At 50.7% G+C, this 6,134-nt stretch overlaps 1 pseudogene; it reads right to left on the minus strand.

The window, feature by feature from the left end:
- Positions 1 to 4,649: 4,649 nt before the first annotated feature.
- Positions 4,650 to 4,768, minus strand: LOC137658963 (5S ribosomal RNA; annotated as a pseudogene).
- Between the last annotated feature and the right edge of the window lie 1,366 nt (positions 4,769 to 6,134).

A 6,134-nucleotide genomic window follows, 5' to 3' on the forward strand; every position in this document is an offset into this window, starting at 1 on the left:
TCCTGGGGCACCACCGCGTTTGGTAGAGCCTTGGGGAACAGTAGGCACCCTAGGGAGTTGTTGGGTAAGTACAGTCCCTGAGAGTTCTCCTGGAACCTTCTTACCCATTTGCGAAGGGTCTCCCTCGCTGTATTCCTAGTCTCTATGTTGACTGAGGGAGCTTCTCCGAAGCCGTTGGCCAGCAGGGTCGAACAGGTGGGGCAACCCTTCGGGTCCCAATACTTGAGGACTCCCGACACGATGCAGCAGGGGGCATGAGTCCTGCACTTCGTGTGGCCACAAAAGTCTTTGCCTTTGTGGTTGCAGGATAAGGCTGCACACTTCTCCATTGGCTCCTCCTGTAAAGGAAAAGGTGCATCAATGAGTATCTAATTTTTATATCAGTGATATAAAAGCATACAATTTTTATTAACAATAGTAATTACTATTGTTTATGGTAGCTTAGGATAGTAAGCTTGAAAGGAAGTAGAAAAGACACATATCTGTGTTTACTCTCCCAAGCCATTGCTGAGACCTCCATCAGTAATAATATTTAGTTTCCCTGATAGGGAGAATACAAGGTAGGAAAAAACTCTAGGAACTAGAGTTAGAGTTAGTAAGTGTCTATACTAACATTATCTACCTGTAGTATATATTAACACTGATCGGTGATATTTTAGGGTCCTGATGATCGAAAAAAAACCATCTGGGTGTTGGGGGAGTACTCAGCCTCAACACAAAATCGTGGTCCAAACAATAGACTGCGACAGGAAACACAGAGTATGTTAGAAAACATGTGTACTACTGTATACCTAGTTGTATGCTGTAGTTTTGCCGGCGGCACTGCTGGGGTTAGGTTAGTACCTGGCGACACTAACTGATAGAGAGAGAAAAAGCATTGAGGAAGGAGAGTTTCCTATCATTATGATTAACATAACAATTGGAAGTGTAGGAGGACTATCAGGCCGCCTACTGTCTACTTGCCAGAATGAGAGTTCCAATGGAAGGGGTAAGAATCTGTCTGATTCTGGCTTCCACCCATCCACAAAAGGTCTGCCGCTGCCGGCAATAATTGTGGATGGCAGTCCAAGAGAGGGCTGATGACTTCCCAAAGTATGTTAGGTTTCCCACCGGCAGCTGTTTAGCCTTTTTTCTCTGGGAGAGAATGTATATCGTAACTTATCTATAGATTATAGAGAACGTAAATTCTCATCCGAATCAATAAGGAATGATAGGGTGATGCTAAACGTGGGGGATTACTTTGCTAACGTATATATGAGCGAGAGTAGTCTTGCATCAAAGACAGAATAACTAGATCCAACGGCAGAGGAGACGAATCATCGTCAACTATCTCGAAATACTTCCTCTCTCACACATTGGGTGGAAAAGCAAACAAGACGAGTTCACTGCCCTGAGGGACTGAGAAACTCCTCCTACTTGAGCAATAGCCTAAGAGTGTCGTAGAAGAGGTCCACGATAGTATCCTTTCCTTCAGGAGGAACATGAGCTGGATCACCTAAAGAAATGAGTTTCCTTAAACAGGATAGGACCTGTAAGAAGACATGAGGAGATCTTAGGACTAGCAGACATGGGCAGCATACCATCAGAATGGTCAGAACAATCACCAAAAGGGTCATCCAACCCTAAGCTCGCATTCATAGGAGCCTCGGGTGGGTCAAAGTCATCAGCTGAATCCTTAGGAGGGGCCTCAGATCTGAGAGGTGAACCACAATCCTCTGGTCTTGCTGAGGCTGATGCCAAACCAAGTACGCTAGGAAAAATGACTAATTCGAAGATAATTTGTATTTTTCCTAACCATACAAACCTTAGCTATTTACATTGGGTTTACCTTTTAGCGCAGCTGAAATGGCGAGCCATTAGAATTTAACGAGGGTGTATTACCCCCGCGCTAGTTAGCGGGGGGTAGGGGAGTGGTAGCTAGCTACCCCTCCCCCCCCTCACACACAGATGAATGCTCACTTTCACTTAGAGGTAGGACTTGTCTTGGGGGACAGGGCTGGCGGGCAAATATGTGTAAATAGCTAAGGTTTGTATGGTTAGGAAAAATACAAATTATCTTCGAATTTGTCATTTGTTCCGTAACCGAAATACAAACCACGCTATTTACATTGGGTGACTTACCCATTAGGTAGGGTGGAAAGTCCCCAGCCATACTGGCTTTGGCTTTACCCGGGGACTCAGAATCCGAGTGAGTCGCACTCGAGAAAAGGAGTCCCTGCACCTCACAAGTTCCTTGCTCCGCAAGGAACCGTGTGGCCTACATAAGCTTGTGTGTGAAGGAAGAAGTGAGACCCGTCCTAGGCAGTTGACCTGGAGTTCCAGAAGGAACTCTGGGTTAGGACGTTCCCAATACCACCTCGTCAGGGTATGGGGGACGCGACAGTATTGACTCAATACTCGGAACACAAGGAAGCATGATTTACCTGCAGAGGTTCGAGGTCAGCTATGCAGAGACCAGGATGCTGCTTCCCCGTAGAGGGGATGATGAAGAAAGAAATAAGGGCCAGACATACTTCTTTCGTTCATGCAGACTAAAACCTGATAACAATGCCCTCAACCTTCTGCTACCTGTCCAAAAAGGAGCCTGAGGTTAGACCAGCTGTTGTGTAGCCACCACAGAGCGATAGAAAACGTATCGAGACGCCTGTGAGTCACGCCCTGCAGGAAGCGGGCTGCGAAGGTCATTAGACGCTTCCAGACTCCAGCTTGTAGCACCTGCGTCACAGAGTAGTATTACTCGAAGGCGAGGGACGTTGCGATGTATCCAACATCGTACTGTAGGGCGACGTGACGGGGGAGGGTCTGGAGACAGGTCGAGATGAATGTCCTTGAGTCCGGGCTGAAGAGGTATACTGGTGACTCTCCCCCGTGTCCTCCTTGTGCTCCCAAATCGGCTGTAACTGAGGACAAACTGCAGCTGTTCCCAAAGCTAACCTCTCAATTCCTTTACTGGCAAGAAAGAGAACGTCTTGGGACATCAGATACAGAATGGAGACTCGAAATCTTGAAGGAATTGGACCGAAGGGCCGGGACCCCCAGATTTTGAGTCTAGCCAACAACTCAGGAGCGAACCTGAATGTTGCCTTCCCCTCTTCCTTAGAAAAGGCGGAGTCGTACGAGACCAAGAAGATTGCTTACACACTGGCCGTGGCCAGGGTGAGCAGGAGACCCAAGGCGGAATACAATCCGAGGCCTGTCGTAAAGGGTCTTGAGAAGATCTCTTAAAGGACTAAAAGTCCGAGCCATGCTCCAAGTTGGAGGTCTTCCTCCGACTAGGGCAGGGACGATTGTAGCTTCGCATGAGCGAGGAAAGATCCAGCGGGCAGGAAAAAGTTATTCCTTTAAGCCTGAAGGTCAGGGAAAGGCTGAGCGACAGGCTTCATTGCCAAGAGCGGAAAGGAGTTTCCTCACGCCGAAAAGCAATAGGACCGTTATTGCTGGAGAAGAGGCCTCAAGGGAAGAGGTATATCTCCCACGGCACCAACCACCGAAGACTCTTCACTTTGCCTGGAAGACCCCTGCGGATGACTATCGCAGATGACGCGACCTCCATACCGCAACTGTAGCGGGTTGTCTCTTCTTGAGGAGGAGGCGTAGTGTCTCCAGGCATGAAGCCGAAGCGACGCCCCGGTTCGGGAGAGATGTCGCAGTGTGGTTGTTTGAGTAGTCTGCGCCGTGGGAGAAGCTCTCCTGGGAGTTCCGTCAGGGGAAGCAGAGGGTCCAGAAACCGTTCTGCGCATAGTCCCAGTGGAGCTCTCCCATTGAAAGGTTGACAGACAACCTGGTCTTGTTGAGACCCATTGTCCACAGACAAAAAGGAGGGAAGACGCAGGCGTCGAAGTTGTCCCACCATCACCGGAATGCATCTTGCCAGAGTCTCGGGGTCTGAGACTGGGGGGAAGAACAGCGGAAGCTTGAGGTTCCAAGCTGTCGCGATCAGGTCCCCCAGACCAGGACTTTCTGGTTACTCAAGGTCAAAGACCCCCAGGTACACTCTCTCTACGAGGCTCTGCTCGGATAGTCGGAGAGAACATTCCTCTGCCTGGAATGAGAGAGCCGATGGTGGTATTAAGATAATCTCAATCATCCCGGTATCTCTACTGCAAGATGTGAAGGTGTGAAAATGCGTCCCCTGCTGGTTAGAACACGCCAGAATCATGAAGTCGACGCGCACGGGGCGACTCAGCAGGAGCTGTAGGATCTGTAGAGGGGCCAGACTACGGCCCCTAAGCCTGCCTGAATGATGGAGAGGTATCCTTCAGGTCTTGACCATAGGCCTGGACCGGAACATGCCCCCCCCCCCCTCCTTTCACGAGTCCGAGAACAGCATCAAGAATGTGGGGAAAGGACGAGAATATCCACTACCATCAAGAGGTTCCATAGGTCAACACCCATTGCAGGTCTAATAGTTCCGCTGGTCCCATGGGGGCCAGGAAGTCCGGTTAAACGTTGCCTGAAGCCACCGGAACTTGGACCGCCCCACATGGAACTTATCTTGAGGCGACCGTTCGGACTATAGACGGGTCAATGAGGAAAGGAGAACTAGGAAACGTTCCAAGGTAGGGCTGAAAGCTCTGCTTGACTGAGAACAGGTACTGCGACTCTCCTCAGTCTTGCCACAGTCAACTGAAAGGAAGGCTCGGAGGATGTGGCAACAGAATCTGGCGTCCTAAGGTGGTCACCCATCCAAGTACCGACCAGAACCGACGTTGCTTAACCTCGCTGGACGGACGAGAAGCGGGGTTTCCAACGTGGTAAGGCTGTTGACTCAATATCATGGCCAGATACTCCAGATGTTGAGGCAGAAGAAGAGAAGGCTCCAAGCAAAATACCATGAACCCACACTCATGGTAAGCATCCGGAAGCTTGTCCCGGCGCTGAAGAAGGTCGAACCCGAGCCTACCGGAGTTGACCAGCCCTCCAAAAAGCAGAGGAGGCGGAAGCCTGCACCTGAGCGGCCATGAGGAAAACAGGGAGAGTTCTCTGGGGAAAACAACCTGCTATGCCACGGCGGGATAGCCACACTGCATCATAAGCAGGAATACTTGCAGTCTAGGCTGAATTCGACGAGCTCCCTGGAAGATGGATGGAATGGAAACTGAAAGTACCCGTCCTTCCGATCCAGGGTTTAAGGAGTCCTGTCGCCTCATTACCAGTCTGATCGATTCTGCTGTTCTACGCTGGCCGAAGTTTGTTCGACAAACTTGATCAGGGCTGAGAGCTCGACTACGGAACTCCCCTCTCAGATCCTTCCTTACAAGAAAGGATCGACTGAAGAGGCCGGGGGTGAAGCCGTCGATGATCCTATGGAGGACCTTCGCCTAAGGTATGGATCATTCTGCCCAACCAGGCAACTCTTGCCGACGCTATGGCATAGAGGTTCAGAGACACTGAATTCGCTGACAGAGACGGCAGGCGCGATATGCTTGGCTGATCACAGAGATTGTGAGGGAATGGGCATCGGGATGCTGTCATCCGGATGAGTAACCTTAAGCATCCTCCCAGCGAGAAACCTGCAATCCTAGAGTTCGTGAACTCTGCCGCTCCTTTTAGGACTATGCCCCCCCGGGGGAGCCTCCCGTGCCATCTGTTCCTGACAGGAGGAAACCGCAATTAGACACCTTGTCCCAGTTGTCGTAGCCGATAACTTAGGCCGACGTGGTTGAAAGAAAAGGGCGCTGGAGCCCTGCAGAGTCTGGAAGAAAGCGCCTTGGAGGAGTGAAAATGGAAGTCGATTTCTTACGCACAGCCGCTGTCTAAGTCTCTGTCCTTGGGCACAAACAAACTCTTCTCAAGGATGGAAGGGTGTCTGAGGTCGTCGACCTGCACAGATGAGACACCCGAAGGAAGCCCTCAGTCAGCGCGTCCAGATGGTACAACATCGAGCTTGTCCGCAAGTTAGATACTTAACGACGAAAGGCCAAGGTGCCTGAGCTCAAGAGGAGGAAAGTACCCATGATCTTCCTGTAGCTTCCTTGAACCAAACCTCGGGCCGTAACCGAGGAGGGAAAGGACCTAGTAAGCCCCCAGAGGAAGGGGTAAGCAGTCACCCCTTGGCCGATGGAGAAATCTCGAACGGAAAGCCCCCCCCCCCCGCCAAAAAAACCTTCCAGGGAATGACGGGGAAGGGCTAA

Source organism: Palaemon carinicauda, chromosome 1, assembly GCF_036898095.1.
Source record: "Palaemon carinicauda isolate YSFRI2023 chromosome 1, ASM3689809v2, whole genome shotgun sequence".
In the NCBI taxonomy this organism is placed as follows: domain Eukaryota; kingdom Metazoa; phylum Arthropoda; class Malacostraca; order Decapoda; family Palaemonidae; genus Palaemon; species Palaemon carinicauda.